Consider the following 18,188-nt stretch of genomic DNA (forward strand, 5'->3'; position numbering starts at 1 on the left):
TGCCTCGGCTGCGGTGAGGCATGAACTGAGGAAGCTGATCTCCTCTTGCATCTGGGGTAAGGACCTCTTTCCCAACGAAGTGGTTAAAGAGGTAGTAGACAAGGCCGCCACGGAGAATAGGAACCTTCTCAAAAAGTGGGGCTTAAATCTTAAGAGAAAGTCTTCTCCGGATGAGGGTCCCCAACCCAGGAAGAAGACAAAAAGGCCTAGGCTATCCTCTCGGCCGGCTAAGCCCTACCATTAGCAACAACAGCAACTCCCTGCGACTGCGGTGCCTCAGATAGTGGCACAACCTCCAACCGCGTGCCAGTTGGTACCTCAACAAGTGGTGACACAGTAGCCGGTTTTTAACCCAGCTTTTGAAAGGCAGACTTCTAGAGGAACAGCCAGAGGTTCTTCTAGACGCCCTTCAAGGGGAAGGGGATTCAGGGGAGGACGCGGTCAAGGAGGCAAGGCCTCAGGTCCACAACAGCGGAAGTGAGATGCTTCCAGTAGGAGGGAGACTACATCAATTTAGGGATCGTTGGACCTTCGATCCCTGGGCCCACATCCTAATAAAGAATGGACTAGGTTGGAGCTGGAGCAGTCCTCCACCTCAATTTCCTCAGTTCTTCCAACACTCTACCCCCGTTCTGGAAGAATATGTCCGAGAACTCTTAGAGAAAAGAGTAATCCGAAAAGTTAAGTCCATCAAGTTCCAAGGAAGGCTGTTTTGTGTTCCAAAGAAGGACTCAGAAAAACTCAGAGTCATTCTGGACTGGTCTCCACTCAACAAGTTCATAGTGAACTACAAGTTCAGGATGCTCACACTTCAACACATAAGGACCCTACTGCCCAAAAGGGCATATACCGTCTCTATAGACCTGTCTGACGCTTATTGGCACGTTCCAATTAATCGTCACCTCTCCTCCTACCTAGGCTTCAAGTTACAAAGAAAACTTTACGCCTTCAGAGCCATGCCATTCGGGCTAAAAATAGCTCCAAGGATTTTCACGAAGCTTGCGAACGCAACCGTCCATCCATTACGCCTAAAGGGGATCCAAGTAGTGGCCTACTTGGACGACTGGCTAGTGTGGGCAGCATCCAGGACAGAATGCATGCAAGCCTCCAAGATAGTGATCCTGGAACATCTGGGATTCAAGATCAACATTAAAAAGTCTCGTCTATCTCCAGCTCAAAAATTTCAGTGGCTGGGAATCCACTGGAATTTGAAGTCACATCGACTTTCCATTCTTGGGAAGAAGAGGAAAGAAATAGCAGGATAGGTCAAGAGACTATTAAAATCCAAACGGATATCAAGACGCGAACAGGAGAGAGTGCTGGGCTCTCTACAGTTTGCTTCAATAACAGATCCAGTGCTAAGAGCGCAGCTAAAGGATGCAACAGGAGTCTGGAGAAAATACGCATCAAACGCACGAAGAGATATAATGAGACCACTACCGACTCGACTGCGAACGCTTCTCAAGCCGTGGTCCCAAGCCAAGCAACTGAAGAAATCAATACTTCTTCAACCTCCTCCCCCGTCAGTTACTATCCACACAGAAGCTTCAAAGGAAGGCTGGGGAGGCCACTCTCACCAGAAGAGAGTCTAAGGAGCTTGGTCCAATCTTTTCAAGTCATTTCACATCAACTTTCTAGAAGCCATGGCAGTACTTCTGACACTAAAGAAAGTATCTCCTCGCCACTCGACCCACATAAGATTGGTTCTAGACAGCGAGGTGATAGTGAGATGCCTGAATCAACAAGGGTCGAGGTCGCCTCAAATCAACCAAGTAATGTTGGCCATATTCCGCTTGGCGAAAAGGAAGAAATGTCACCTGTCAGCAGTTCACATTCAAGGGTTCCGCAACGTGACAGCGGACGCTCTATCCAAGTTTACACCAATAGAGTCAGAATGGTCCCTAGATGCAGGATCGTTCTCCTTCATCTTGAGTCAAGTCCCGGAACTGCAGATAGACCTCTTTGCAACGAAAGACAATAAGAAAATACATCGTTATGTGTCCCCATACGAGGATCCGCTAGCGGAGGCAGTGGACGCTATGTCCCTAGACTGGAACAGATGGTCCAGGATTTACCTGTTCCCTCCGCACAACCTCCTTTTGAAGGTCCTCGACAAACTGAGATCCTTCAAAGGGAAAGCGGCAATAGTGGCCCACAAGTGGCCAAACAGCGTGTGGTTCCCTCTGGCATTGGAACTACGACTGAAGTTTGTACCGCTACCGGATCCAACCCTGTCTCAGCGAGTACAGAAGTCGACTGTCTTCGCTTCATCACAGAAAACCCGGAACCTGCATCTCATGATTTTCTCTCCTTAGCGATGAGAAAAAGATTCGGGGTATCAAAAGACAGTATAGACTTTCTGGAGGAAACCAGAAGACAATATGAGGCATCATGGAAGAAGCGGGTGTCCTTTGTCAAGGCGAAGAAACCAAAAAGAAATCTCGACAGATTTCTGTTTATCATTCTTCATTCACCTTCATGAGCAGGGTTTAGCAGCCAACACAATATCAATGTGCAAGTCTTTCTTGACAAGACCGATACTATATGCCTTTCAGGTCGACCTTTCTAACGACGTTCTTAATGAATTCCAAAGGCCCGCACTAAGCTTAGTCCTTCAGTGCCTCCAAGACCCATTTCATGGTCACTAGATAAGATTCTTCATTTTGCCTAAATAATGAACAATGAGGAGTGCGCTTAGAAGGATTTGACTCAAAAGTCATATTACTGTTTGCACTCGCTTTGGGGGCTAGAGTTAGTGAAATAGTGGCTCTCTTTAGAGAGGAAGGCCATGTCCAGTTCTTGGAGGGAGAACTGTATCTATTTTCAGACCCAACGTTTCTTACCAAGAACGAGCTACTCACCAACAGGTGGGGTCCCTAGAGAATCTGCCCTCTGAAGGAAGATGCATCTCTATGTCCAGTGGAGTGCCTAAAGGTCTATCTTCATAGAACTTCAGACTTTAAGGGAGGACAGCTGTTCAGAGGAGAAACATCGGGTTCAAATTTTTTTCTGAAACAACTAAGGGCGAAACTCACCTATGTTATTCGCAGAGCGGATCCAGACAGTACACCCGCAAGTCATGATCCGAGGAAAGTTGCCTCTTCCATAAAATTTCCTTAATTATATGGACTTTGAACATCTTCGTTCGTACACCGGCTGGTAGTCATCCAAGGTGTTCTTTATGCACTATGCGAAGCAAGTGGAGTAACTCAAGAAGTCTGTGGTAGCAGCAGGTAAAATTCTTAAAACCTTCTGTTTAAATCTGCGAGGAACAGTGAAACTAATTTGGGACGATTAATTAAGAGGGTGGGTGTGTAGTCACAGACTGCTATTACACACTGAGGGATAGGCCACTAATGTGTCCATACGAACTGTTCCATTGACTTTGGTGAACTATAGCATAATACAGACACTTGTGCCAAGCGTTTCTTACGCTAGTGTAAATAAACAGTATTACAGACTGTATCAATATTATTAATAATTCAATTAAAGTGGCAAATCTGTTTCCTTTTAGACGAAACAATATTTTCTGTTTACTGTTTTCTTTATGCTTTAATGGATATCGTCCACATTTTATAAATTTTATAAATGTTGACTGATATATATGTTTATTAAATTTCTAATAAACTAGTTCATAGTGAACCCTGCGTCTTATTTGCCTACACTCATTTTATTAGAAATGTACTGAGCATTAAGTTTAAAATATGGATAATTTTAACATGGAATGTCTTTTAAGATTGTTCCTTTCTTCAAGCAAAAATCCACTTGCTTTAACCCTTCTTTGGGAAGGATTAACGTTGTACCCTAAGGGTATGGTGGTAGAGATGCAAAATTTGTTCCTGTACGGATACAACTGTTATCCGTTAGTTTGATAAGAGTAGACACACTGGGGGAGATGTCAGGAATTCATACTGACACTGGTGACTCTTATACAAACTTTGCTTTACATTGTATAGGGCGAGACCACTATACAAGCTTGTCATTTTGTCATCCATAGTTAATATGTACTCCTCGAGACTTTTTCCAGAGTCTAGTACGACTCTTCCCTGTAGGGGGTAGGAAGCACTAACATAGTTCATGCTTAGATGAAATGATGTATGACGGTAACATCATAGGTCTCTAGGTCTAGATGGACCAGGAAAACACTTTCTTGAGGGTACAGCACTGGTTGAGAATCCACAAATACAGTAATGCTCCGGTAAACTTCCATCAGGACAACATGGCCTGAGCCCAAAAAACGGATTTTGAGCGAAGCGAAAAATCTATTTTTGGGTAAGGTAGCCATGTCGTCCTGATGGACCCGCCCTTCCTTTTATTGTAAAAAGGGCTTATTGACCCCTCCCTATAATACAGTATCTGTAGCACCTCATGTATCACTACAAGGAATAAAGATGGCGCTGCCGTCTTCGACAGATACACACTGGAAACGGAATAGGAGAGATACCTTATGAGCGGCTCTCTTTGCATTCTCGTTTTTAGATTCTTGTCACTGTAACCCCTCGAAGCGTTAATACTGTTCAGGGTGAAGATAGCTATGTGGCGTGTCAAGAATACGTCCTCTGATATCCCTGTTAGATTTATTTAGAGACGTTTGCTCCAGGAGTTAGAATTCTGGATACCTTAAGGTAAAATTCTCTGGGAATATCACTGTAATCAAATATACCCTAGGAAGCTACCCTTTAGGAACTTCCATCAGGACGACATGGCCTGAGCCCAAAAATAGATTTTTCGCTTCGCTCAAAATCCGTTAAGCCACCTACACTAAAAACTGTGCCATCTGGGAAGGAAAGTAAAAAGGGGAAATTTGTAGCTGCCAGAAAAAGCTTTGGTGTCAAAAATATTTTTTTTCTAATTAAAATTACAAACTGATGAAAATTGTTTCTATAAAATTTTAATTATAGTAGAATGAGATTATAAAATAGGCAAATAATAAAATATTGTAAATATTTTTTTTTAAATATCTTACACAAAAATATTGTGTGGAGGACTCTTTCAGATGTAAACCAATTGTCTGTTGTTACTACATGCCCTGAATTCTCAAAGCGTGATGTATGCAATAAGTTTACTGGGTAAGTTACTGTGATCTATTTTCACAAGTTTTCCAGTATTGATTTTAATACGTTTATTTCTGTGAATATAGTGTTGATGCTTATAGTGAACGTCTATAGATGATTTGGCAACATGATGCAAATAGTATATTGCTTTTAGGGTTACCATTTAGAGTTGATTATAGCAATTTACCTAATGTGATTTTTTCTTGTTTCATTTTAGATCATGGATAGGAAAACTTTATCTGGAGAGCAGATTTTAAACATGTTTGGTGTGCATATTTTTGTTGCTTTCCTGTTGTTAACTTTGCTGAATTTGTTTCGATATGACCACTGCAAGGAGATTAAACCATGTGTTAGAACACCTATCAAATCACAACAAAATTTTTGAGAGTAGGATAACTTATCAGGAAACTCTGATATGGCTGTTTTATCGGTTAGCTTTTTCAGTTTAGTATCTGAAGGCAAAACTCCTATTTATTGAAAGTGGAAATTTAAATGGGATTACAATCTAATTTGGTTGCTACTGAATATCATTTGTAATATTGAAATGTGACGTGATTAACAAATGTACGTGGCATGAAAACTCCATAATTCCATAATTGTTCAATAAGTTTACTGGTTCTCAATGTAATATATGTTGGAAACCAAGCTGAGGTTTTAATTGGCAAGGTAAAGTGTTTCTATAAAATAATAGTAGACTAGATAGAATTTAAAAAAAAAAAATCTTCAAAGAAATGGAAACCAGCTTTCTTTGGAGAAATGTCTAATATGAAGTAACACCTGATTAATAGTTGCTACAAAAAGAATGTAGTAAAAGAGATGGGGAAGATTAAAATCATCCTCTCTCTCTCTCTCTCTCTCTCTCTCTCTCTCTCTCTCTCTCTCTCTCTCTCTCTCTCTCTCTCTCTCTCTCTCAAGTGGTAAAAATTCATTATTTATGAGCTGGATATATAGAGATTATGTTTCTGATACAGTGGAAAAAGTGGAAAGACTAATTACAATTCGATGAGTTAAGAATTGTTGTTGGTTGATAGTTGGACGGAAGGATGCAGGCGCTCCATTAAATATACTGTAGATATAACTCAAGAGGTAGTCAGTTGATGAGGTTTCCTGGGAATGTATGGTCATGCATTAAAAGTATTATTGTAGAGATTACTGCTGAGATGTTTTGTATATATTATCAGGATGCCGTTATTGCAAAATTCGTATTCACTTTATAAATAAAATTATAAGGAGAAAAGGGTTTCAGATACATGAAAAATCGCTCTAAAATAGCTTAAAATTACGTCAGCTTCCCCGGACCCCCAGCTGCTTTGGTTAGGTTTTCCGACCCTCCTATTTGAACTCATCTCGACAAACATTGTTTAAGAAAAGAACTAACGTACTCCGGCGTATGGTCTTTGTTTTGCGTTTCTACGCAGCGACATCACGAACATGGCGTACAGTATTGCCAATGAGTTCAGTTAATCTAAAGCAGTCCTCCTATGTAATGGTAAGGCAAACGTAAAGTATGAGAGCAAAAGTTTCAAGGGTAACTAATATATTGGGAGCGAGATCAAAATACTTAAGAAAAGAAGAGTGAAGAAAATTCTTCACGGTAAATGTGTAGGAGAGCTCCGCGCTCGATTTAAAAGTTTCTAAAAGTAGAAAACGAAAGAAAACAGTAAATTAGAGCTACAGTTACCTTGAAACTGTGAGATAATCCTCCTACAACCACCTAACTCTTACACAGAAAATGTAAGCATAAACCTACTACTACAATTATGGGGGACCCCAGTGGGAAGCGGGGTTTTTGGGTGGGGGGAGGAGGAGAAAAGTGATTTTTCGGGGCACTACCGAACCTAATACAACTACCTACCCTACCCTGGGGGCCATGTACCCCTACCTAGGCCTACCGGGGGGGGGGGCTCCGCCCCCCCTGCGACCCCCCCTTAAGGCCACAGTAATTTTCAGGGCACCACCGAACCTAAGACACCCACCTAACCTAGCCTATGGGGCCCTGTACCCCTACCTAGGCCTACCGGGGGGGGGGGGGGGCTCCGCCCCCCTGCGACCCCCCCTTAAGGCCACATTGAGTTTCAGTTCAAACGAAACAAATTCAAATGAAAACGCCTTTTGCAAAAAAAGGAACACAAACTTCAAATTAGTCTCAATATCTAACTTACCTTTGAAACAAGACACGAAAAAATTGCACCTCCTCCTCCTTTTCCCACGAGTAACCACACTACGATCACACCGGAATGCTAATTTGTTGTAATCTATACGGCACACATTTTCACAATTAGGGCACTTTTTCTCTGCCAAAATCAAACCATGACGTTGAGCAAATGCAATTAGCAAATCAACTTTCCCTGAATAATGTACACAAAAATCCCCATAAGAAATAAAGCAATTGTCACAAGTGACACAGTCGGAACGGGATGAAGGTCCTGCTAATTGCTCCATACTTCACGGCAAAATGAGCTTTTCAGTTTGAAGGGAGATCTGAGACGTGCAAAAATATTCCTCCGCGGAACTTCACGTAAACTGTGGTAACTGGTGGAAAAATAGCAGGGATAAGTGAAGTAATAAGTGTCAGCATTGGCTAGATTTGTAAAAACCGCCATGATTGGTTTTCAAACAGTGTGACGTCAAGAAAACACCTGTTATTGGTTAGAATAGCATTGAGAACTAGTTTGCCATACGCAGTAAGGCGGTGAAACAGCTCATTTTAGCCAAGACATCACACAGTAAACAAAAACAAACACTTAGAAAAAATCCAAGTGAAACATAACTATACACACGAATATCTTTGTTAAATAGAAGCTGCTCATATATTGACTATTATATAAGCGCTCTATATGATATAATAGTGAATTGTAGGTGTTTAAATTCTTCAAGATCTTCCGCGGAGCTCTCCTACACATTTACCACTTTTTTAAATTATTCATTTTCAGTATACTAAAATAGATACGATTACTATGTATGTACGCTCCCCTATAGTTGCAAGATTGCTCTATGGTACCTCAACTGCTTTATCTAACGCACCACAAAACTTATCAAATGACATAACACACAAGCGATCCCATTCTGTCATTGTACTAGCTTTATGATATAAAATGGTTAGAACAGATGTTAATATTCCTGGCTCAACACTAACCTTGCCGACAAAACATTGTAATGTTGAAACGGAAGGATAAGGAAATTTTAAGGTATTGCGTAAATAACGATAAGCTTTTGGAATTAAGTACCGGAGGGTCAATGCTTGGCTAATGCCATCTTCACACCAGTGGGTAACAGGACGCCCAGTTAAAAGGAAATCAACCTGAGAAGGAGAAAAATACCTGCTTAGATTACTTCTTGCAGTGCACATGGCGTCGAAAAATGCTCGACCAATTTTCGTCTGTAAAACCGAGCGCTCTTTCTCCCATTCATTTTTTTTTTTTTTTTTTTTTTTTTTTTTTTTTTTTTTTTTTTTTTTTAGCAAGAAGAGCGTCCCTCCCTGCTTTCACATTTTGTAGTTCATGTCGCAATTTATCTAATTTTCCTTCCTCTGCATCATCTTGCACATTACTCGCTACAGATAAAAAAAAAATCGATATCTTGAATTGATCTCTTTAGACCTCGTTTCTCTGATCGTATCTCCCGGTTGATCGAAAAAATATTTATATGCAAATAATTTTTTTCTAAGAAATTGATGATTACAACAAATAGTATATATATATATATATATATATATATATATATATATATATATATATATATATATATATATATATACTACGGAACGGCCAACACCATTTAAAGTATTAAGAAGATAAAGCGAGCAGGTAAGAATTTGGTCAGAGGGGTGGTAAATATACTGTATACTGTATGTTTTACATTACTGAGAATATGAGAACAATGGCATCGACCACGTAGTTAATATTTTTCCGTATGCATATAACTTGAATGAACTTTGATTAAAAACATAACACCGGATGATTTGCATACATTAATAACGTTAACGCCACTTAGTGATAAGACTTATTATTTATGACCTACGCACTAAACAAAATCCCAAAGCTTACCTTCTGACTTGGGTAGATGAAGTGTTGGTATTGCATCGTTTTTTATCTTCACTTGATTTCTTGGTAATTGGATTCCCACTAATTCATACTGTAAATTCCTGACATAAGCAGATGAATCAAAATGTATGCTGCAAATCTTAGAAGACCCTACATTGAAACAATATTCTCTCTTACACAGATTAATCCATTTTATTTATTTTTTTTTTTTTTTTTTTTTTTTTTTGTAACTCTTTGTCTTTAGGAAACATGTGAAAAAATGAGATCACCATTTCGAAAAGAATTAGAATTACACCCATAAAACGCACATATACTTGGCATGTTTTCCTCGTAGCAAAATTTATCAAATACCAAACCAAAAAATCTAATCACAGTCGCATGGACAACCCTTCCTCTGGTACACTCCTATACCTGAGTCACGAGTGACTGAGAGGACAATGTGACGAGCTGAGAGAGGGGTGTGAACTCAAAGGCAGATTGGAAACGACTGAGTTATATATTAAGGAACACTCTTCTTTATATACAAAACCTCAAGGCAACAGGACATAACATGTTCGAGAGACAGACAATGTTCAGAGCAAAACAGCAGACATGAATTTTCATGTTCGTTTGAGTGCGAGGGAAGAGCGAAGATACAAGCATATTATATACAAGAGGAATTATGTACAATTGTGTGACACACGGTTGGTACATGGCTCCCCCTCTAAAAATGACATACTGAACATGTTAAATAGGTGCCCTGAATCTGGAGAGGTAGTAGTAGAAACTGCGCCGATTAGCGACAGTGAGTGGCTGTAGAAGTCGTTGGTTGGGGTGCGAGCGAGTGGTGGATGATGGGTGGCTGTTGCCGCTCCGGCTCGTCACGGGGTAGGCGAGTGTGTCCTACGGCATTCATAGGCGTGTGTGTCCTATGGCATTCATAGGCGAGTGTGTCCTACGGCATTCATAGGCGTGTGTGTCCTACGGCATTCATAGGCGAGCGTGTCCTACGGCATTCATAGGCGTGTGTGTCCTACGGCATTCATAGGCGTGTGTCCTACGGCATTCATAGGCGTGTCCTACGGCATTCATAGGCCTACGGCGTTCATAGGCGTGTATGTCCTACGGCATTCATAGGCGTGTCCTACGACATTCACGTCAGCTTCGGTTGAAGTTGAATAGATGTCCTCTTCGTCACGAGTGGAGGCGTTGATGGAGGTTTGAAAGTCATGAAGTGGGTTCACATCACGAGGAGAGCCGTCTGCGGCAGGTTGCAGGCAAGTGATACTGGTCATTTTCCCGAGGGTGAGCGAAGCCCTTTGGTCCCCCAACGGTTGTTGAGAGAGCTGAAAAGGCGTTGCTATACGGGCGGCTGGCGACGGCGAGTACTGCTGCAGAAGGTATGCGTTGACGGCGTCATAGTAACGGTGAGAGGTGGAGGGGGGATGGGGAGGCGGGAGGAGCGAGTCACTCCGGGGTCACCAATGTGACGGGCCGAGAGAGGGTGTGTGAACTCAAAGGCAGATTGGAAACGACTGAGTTATATATTAAGGAACACTCTTCTTTATATACAAAACCTCAAGGCAACAGGACATAACATGTTCGAGAGACAGACAATGTTCAGAGCAAAACAGCAGACATGAATTTTCATGTTCGTTTGAGTGCGAGGGAAGAGCGAAGATACAAGCATATTATATACAAGAGGAATTATGTACAATTGTGTGACACACGGTTGGTACAACAATAACACCAACGTTCACGGTGTAACGTCATGCGCGAACTTGGTCGATTTTATAGGCAAATGTGGACAGACCTTGTCTCCTTAGATCTTGCCATAGCCTTCCCCCTTGAAACCAACGATTGGTTCAACACCAGCAAACTAAACCGTCTCCCCGAGAAAAGGAGCCATTTTACGGGGTGCAGAGGAAGAGGGACCTGATCCAGTGGTACCAATGATCCAAGTAGTAAGGGGCATCTGGTAGCGGGGTGGATGGCTAGTTTGAAAGTGCGTTCATACACCGGTTATTATCTGGACAAGAACTTTCCCCAAGTACTGAAGTGAGGGGTGCAGGTAATTAACAAAGTGATCACGGAAATTCCCCCATTTTTAGGTTAGCTTTTAATTTCACGTTATTTAGTTTCAGTGGGCTTTTTATACTATTCGGGCTGAGTGCGTGGGATTTTTTGTATAAACTTTGAGTATAATTTTTTGCGTTTAGAGACTAGTCCAGTATCCGGCCTCATTCTGAACATTTTCCATTGCAGAAACCTCGAGTCACAAATACTTTTGATTACCTTTTGTTTTTGCTAAGAGCTGCATTTTTTTATTTCGTTTAATTGTGTTTGTTTTAACCTCTTTTTGCTGATGTTAAGATGTCCAAGTTAACACTATTTTTTGTGATAAAGTACTTAGATTAGGTTATCCATGTTCGTATTTTTAATCCCATTATTTAACTGATTATGTGTTGTAATAGGTAGCAGGTTGGCCAGGGCACCAGCCACCCATTGAGATAATACCACTAGAGAGTTATGGGGTCCTTTGACTGGCCAGACAGTACTACATTGGATCTTTATCTCTGGTTACGGTTCACTTTCCCTTTGCCTACACATACACCGAATAGTCTGGCATATTCTTTACAGATTCTCCTCACTCCTCATACACTTGACAACACTGAGATTACCAAACAATTATTCTTCACCCAAGGGGTTAACTATTGCACTATATTTGTTCAGTGGCTACTTTCCTCTTGGTAAGGGTAGAAGAGACTCTTTAGCTATGGTAAGCAGCTCATCTAGGAGAAGGAAACTCCAAAATCAAACCAGTGTTCTCTAATCTTAGGTAGTGCCATAGCCTCTGTACCATGGTCTTCCACTGTCTTGGGTTACAGTTCTCTTGCTTGAGGGTACACTCGGGCACGCTATTCTATTTAACTTCTCTTTTTCTTTTGTTAAAGTTTACATAGTTTATATAGGAAATATTTATTTTAATGTTGTTGCTATTCTTAAAATATTTTATTTTTCCTTTTTTCCTTTCCTCACTGAGCTATTTTCTCTGCTGGGGCCCTTTGGCTTATAGCATCCTGCTTTTCCAACTAGGGTTGTAGCTTAGCAAGTAATAATGGTAATAATAATATTACAATTTAGTTCAAGTTAGTCATACCTGATATCTTGAACACTGTAAGTTTATCTGAATAAATTAAGGGTGTAGGTGAGTTAGCGAATGTACTCAATATTCATTCTCAGTGCTTCAGAGATAAAGATCTTTATTTTAACTTTACTTCAATGCACCCCTGCTCCCATCCATTGCCATTGTTTTCCTTCATACCGTAAAATTCACGTTCAGCATCTAGCTGGGGTTCCTAGGACGGAGCTGAAATAGGACCTTAAAGTGAGAGGCTTTAGTAATGACGAGGCTAAAGTAGGCTATCAAATTACTTTTTAATATGTGGAGTTTTTAAGCCCCTGGACAGATGAATCTTCCTCTAGAGTGAAGGTTTGTGAACTGCATCACCAAAGATATTGCCAGGGTGCTGCGCCCTTGAGTATTAGTGCTCCTATCCTCCCCTGTTTGATCTTTGTTGCATGTTGTAGGGAGACATTCTCGGAGCGAAAAGTTCCCACTCAATAACAAAATAAAATAGTTTCTCCACGATTTTATTTTTTTTTTTCGTTGAAAATAGTAACAAATTATAGTAATAAACTAAAAATTGACTTCAGTAGAGAGAAAGTAAGGTTTTCAGTTTGTTTAGTTTGTCGGAAAGAAGAAAATGCTTAGTGTGCCATAGGGGACACAAAGAATTGCCCAACTGTATGGAAAAAAGAAACTCGGGAAGGGGAAGCGTGAGGAGAGTAGCCTTCAACTTACTCAGATGTTTTGTACAAAGCACACTATTGGCCAGTAGAAGAGACACAAGCAATCAGAGCTCGCTGATCTGTGTCCTGGCTGCTGATTGGCTGTTGGACCACAGTATCACTCTCAACCAAACTGCAGCATTCAGTAACCAATGATGTCCAGTTTATTTTCATGCATAGGTACCTCTGCATCTTTATCTATGTTGTTTGGTGATTCTTTCATTTTTTTTTATTTTGCCTAAATTGGGAATTGCCTCCAAGCGCACGATGACAACTAAACATTTTGGACCTTCAAAGGCTTCCATCAGTGAACCCAAGCATTGGAGAAAGGTGATTACTTTAGCAGAGAAGGTGAAACTCCTTGACATGCTTAAGAAGGGGAGAAGCCATGTGGATGTAGGCCGTCATTACGTATCAAAGATCTAACATTCCGTCCATTCCTTACAACAAGATGGATAAAAAGAATATCAATTTTAACAAGAAAGTGAAAAGGGTGATAACTTCCCACAATAAGGTCAGCATAATGATAGGATCGTCAATAAACATGTCGATAAGTGACTGTAGGAAAAAGAAAATTGCAGTTCTTCGGCGAATTTATGGATGACAGTGATGAATACCCTGAACCAAAACCATTTACGGCATCTCCCACTAAACCAACCGAATTTAATGGGAACAAGGACTGGCTTTATAAATTTCAAGGGAAGTTCGATCTTAAGAAGCTGCCTCTTCTGGTAAAGGCCGATTCACACGACCCGTTTTCTTTCCGACAGGCTGGCCGTCGGTTAAACGGCGTCTAGCTTTCTTACGTGTATTCAAATGCAACTGTTCACACGACCCGTCAGGCTGACGGCGGCCCTCGGTCGTCAGCCATCCGAGTCGGCTCGGCTTCCTTTCCAAGAAACCTCGGCCGGTTTGACGGACGTTAGCCATCCGTCCCCACTAACGGGTTGCTGATGTTTCGTGTGAACGAGGACCTGTATCGTACCCGTTCGTTTCGTAGCCTACAACCTCGACTTTTCCTCATAGTATAGTCATAAAAATTAGAGTTAGTTTGTTATTGACACCATGTATGAGAGTTTAATTGAACTTGGTCAAGGGTATGAGGAGATGTTTGACATGGCAAGCAAGATGTATAGAAATAATTTACATAAATAAAAGATATGGAAAATGACTGGAGAGGCATTAAATAAAACAGGTGAATTTATCATAATTTTAATATTCTTAGCATGGTGCATAAAGTATAATGAAGCTGCATAACTTGTTTTATCAACACAGTTATCAACCAACATCTTATAGTGTCAAAATTATCGTAATTTACTCGATCCTCACGTGACAGAGTCTAAGTAAACAATGAAAACCGCGCGCGGGTAAATGGATACGGAACGCCTCGTGTGAATGTACAACACTTCGACGGTGGTTAGCTACTGGCCAGCCTGTCGGAATGAAAACGGCTCGTGTGAATTGGCCTTAAAGCGTTAACTGATGAGCACGTGACGGAGACGTTCCTAACTGTCATCGAGGACGGAGGTTATTCATATGAGCAAATTTTCAATATGGATGAGACTGGCTTGTTTTGGATATTATTATTATTATTATTATTATTATTATTATTATTATTATTATTATTATTATTATTATTACTAGCCAAGCTACAACCCTACTTTGAAAAGCAGGATGCTATAAGCCCAAGGGCTCCAACAGAGAAAAATAGCGCAGTGAGGAAAAGAAATAAGGCAAAAAAATAAATGATATAAGAAGTGATGAAAAATTAAAATAAAATATTTTTCAAAAACATTACAACATTAAATAAGATAATTAAAATATAGACTATAAAAGGTATCATCAACATAAAACATTTGCTGCGAGTTTGAACTTTTGAAGTTCTACTGATTCAACTACCAGATTAAGAAGATCATTCCATAACTTGGTAACAGCTGGAATAAAACTTCTAGAATACTGTGTAGTATTGAGCCTCGTGATGGAGAAGGCCTGACTATTAGAGTTAACTGCATGCTTAGTATTACGAACAGGATGGAACTGTATAGGAAGATCTGTATGTAAAGGATGGTCAGAATTATGAAAAATCTTATGCAACATGTATGATGAACTGATTAAACGACGGAACCAAAGAGTAATACCTAGATGAAGAACAAGAAATTTAAAAGACCGTAAGTTCCTGTCCAACAAATTAAGATGGGAATTAGCAGCTGAAGACCAGACAGGAGAACAATAATCAAAACAGGGTAGAATGAAAGAATTAAAACACTTCTTCTTAATAGATTGATCACAAAAAATCTTAAAATATTTCCTCAATAAACCAATTGTTTGTGCAATTGAAGAAGACACAGACATGATGTGTTTCTTTAAAGTAAATTTGCTGTCGAGAATCACACCTAAAATTTTAAACAAGTCATACAAAATTAAAGAAACATTTTCAATGCTGAGATCCGGATGTTGAGGAGCTACTGTCCTTGACCTACTTACAATCATACTTGAGTTTTGTTAGGATTTAACTACATCCACTATAATTTGTACCATGCCCTAATTTTAGCTTGATCTCTATTAAGGGATTCAGCAACCCCAGATCTACATTCAGGAGATGGAATTGATGCAAAGAGAGTAGCATCATCTGCCTATGCAACAAGCTTGTTTTCTAGGCCAAACACCATGTCATGTGTATATAGTATAAAAAGAAATGGACCAAGAGCACTACCCTGAGGAACACCAGATATCACATTCCTATACTCTGTATGGAGCCCATCAACAACAACTCTTTGAGATCTATTACTTAAAAATTCATTGATAATGCTAAGAAACGACCCACCCACTCCCAAGTGTTTGAGTTTGAAAACAAGGGCCTCATGGATAACACGGTCAAAGGCAGCACTAAAATCAAGGCCAATCATACGAACTCCCTAACCACAATTAAGGGATTTCTGTATAGAGTTGGAGATTGTAAGAAGGGCATCACATGCTCCAAAGCCTTTATGAAAACCAAATTGCAAGCTAGGGAACAGATGATTACCTTCAACAAACCTATTAAGACGTTTTGGAAGAAGACGTTCAAAACCTTTGGATAACATTGGAGTTATTCAAATTGGGCGATAATCAGTTGGACATTTATATAGTGGAGTAACATTACCAATTCTCCAACTAGTAGTAATAGCTCCTCTTCTTACTAACTTGAGCAAAATAACAGATAATATTGGAGATAAGAAATCTGCAGTCTTTATAAAAAACAAAGGAAAAATACCATTTGGGCCTACACCTACATAAGCATCTAGGTCCATCAACAGAGCTTTGATTTTGCGAGATCGAAAAGCTAAACTAGTTAATTTAGCCTTAGGAAAACACGAAGGAGGAAGATTAATTTTCTCCTTACTCTGTTGACTGTCAAACACATCAGCCAAAAAGGTTGCCATTTCCTTTAGACAGTTAGTCACTGAGCCATCTGGCTTAAGTAAAGGAAGAACTGTTACATCCGCACCAAAGAGGGCAGATTTAAGGGTAGTCCTTCACTTATGTTCCTGGGTTGTACCAGAAAGGGTTTCTTTTATGGTTAAATTCTATTACTATTCAGTTGAAGCATAAACTCTCTGAGCAAAAGCTCTAAGCTGAGTATAGTTATTCCAGGTCAAATCTGATCTGTTACCCTTCCAAAGATGATAGGCTTCCTGCTTCTCCAAATAAGCATGTCTACATTCATCACTGAGCCATGGTTTGTCCTTCCCTCGATACCTTAGCACACGAGAAGGGATACACCTATCAATTATGTTGACTAGGTTCTCATTCAAAGGGACCACAGGATCAACACTACTATACAATTGTGATCAATTCAAGCTGAAAAGATCACTCAAATCCCCTCCCAGTCTGATTGAGATTCCATATAAATCTTACATGAGTACGATACATCAGGGAAAGGCTGCTCAGTCTACATCTACTAATGAAATCAAGGCATGATCAGATGTACCGACTGGAGAACCACCCTTACTTGTTATAATGCCAGGGGGGTCAGTGTATATGAGGTCCAAGCAGGTACCAGATCTGTGAGTAACTTCACTTATGATTTGCTCACAGCCTGATTCAGAGGCAAAGTCTAAAGCTCTTAAGCCATGGCAATCGGTAGAAGAAACAGAACTTTACCAAGGTACCGAGTGAAAGACAAACTCTGGGTCAATGATGATTGTAGACGTGCTTATTTGGAGAAGCAGGAGACCTATCATCTTTGGAAGGGTAACAGATCAGATTTGACCTGGAATAACTATACTCAGCTTAGAGCTTTTTCTCAGAGAGTTTATGCTTCAACTGAAAAGGAATATAATTTAACCATAAAAGAAACCCTTTCTGGTACAACCCAGGAACATAAGTGGTGGACTACTCCCAAATCTGTACTCTTTGGTGTAAATGCAATAGTTCATCCTTTACTTAAACCATATGGGTTCAGTCACACACAGTCCAAAGGAAAAGGTAACCCTTGTGGCTGATGTGTTTGACAGTCAACAGAGTAAGGAGAAAATTAATCGTCCTCCTCCGTGTTTTCCTCAGGGTAAATTAACTAGCTTATCTTTTCGATCTTGTGAAATTAAAGCTTTCTTGATGGACCTTTATGCTTATGGAGATGCAAACCGAAATGGTATTTTTCCTTTTGTTTTTTATAAAGACTGCAGATTTCTTAGCTCCATAGTTATCTGTTATTTTGAGCAAGTTAATAAGAAGAGGAGCTTTTAGCACTTGGAGAAATGGTAATGTTATTCCACTATGTAAATGTGTTTGTGGTAGCTCAAGTCCAACTGCATACTGCCCAATTTCCATAACTCCAATATTATCTAAGAATTTTAAATGTCTTTTGACACAATGTCTTAATACATTTGCTGAATGTAATCATCTATTCCCTAGTTTGCAATTTGGTTTTCCTAAAGGCCTAGGAGAATGTGATGCCCTTTTTACAATACCAATGCTGTATAGAAATCCCTTGATTGTGGTCAGGAAGTTCGTGTGATCGGCCTTGATTTTAGTGCTGCCTTTGACCGTGTTAATCATGAGGCTCTTGTTTTCAAACTCAAACACTTGGGAGTGGGTGGGTCGTTTCTTAGCATTATTATTGAACTTTTAAGAAATAGATCACAAAGTGTAATGTTCCTAGCCTGTGGAAATTCTTTCCACGCTTTATTTTAGTCACCCCCGTTATTCCATTTTTTTTTTTTTTTTTTATATTCTGGGTTTTACACATCTCTTTTTACTTTTGTTTCTTTTGTAACCT

At 40.0% G+C, this 18,188-nt stretch overlaps 1 pseudogene; it reads right to left on the reverse strand.

Moving 5' to 3' along the window:
- Positions 1-8,046: 8,046 nt before the first annotated feature.
- Positions 8,047-9,418, reverse strand: LOC137645334 (uncharacterized; annotated as a pseudogene).
- Between the last annotated feature and the right edge of the window lie 8,770 nt (positions 9,419-18,188).

The sequence above is a fragment of the Palaemon carinicauda genome, chromosome 8, assembly GCF_036898095.1.
Source record: "Palaemon carinicauda isolate YSFRI2023 chromosome 8, ASM3689809v2, whole genome shotgun sequence".
Classification (NCBI taxonomy): domain Eukaryota; kingdom Metazoa; phylum Arthropoda; class Malacostraca; order Decapoda; family Palaemonidae; genus Palaemon; species Palaemon carinicauda.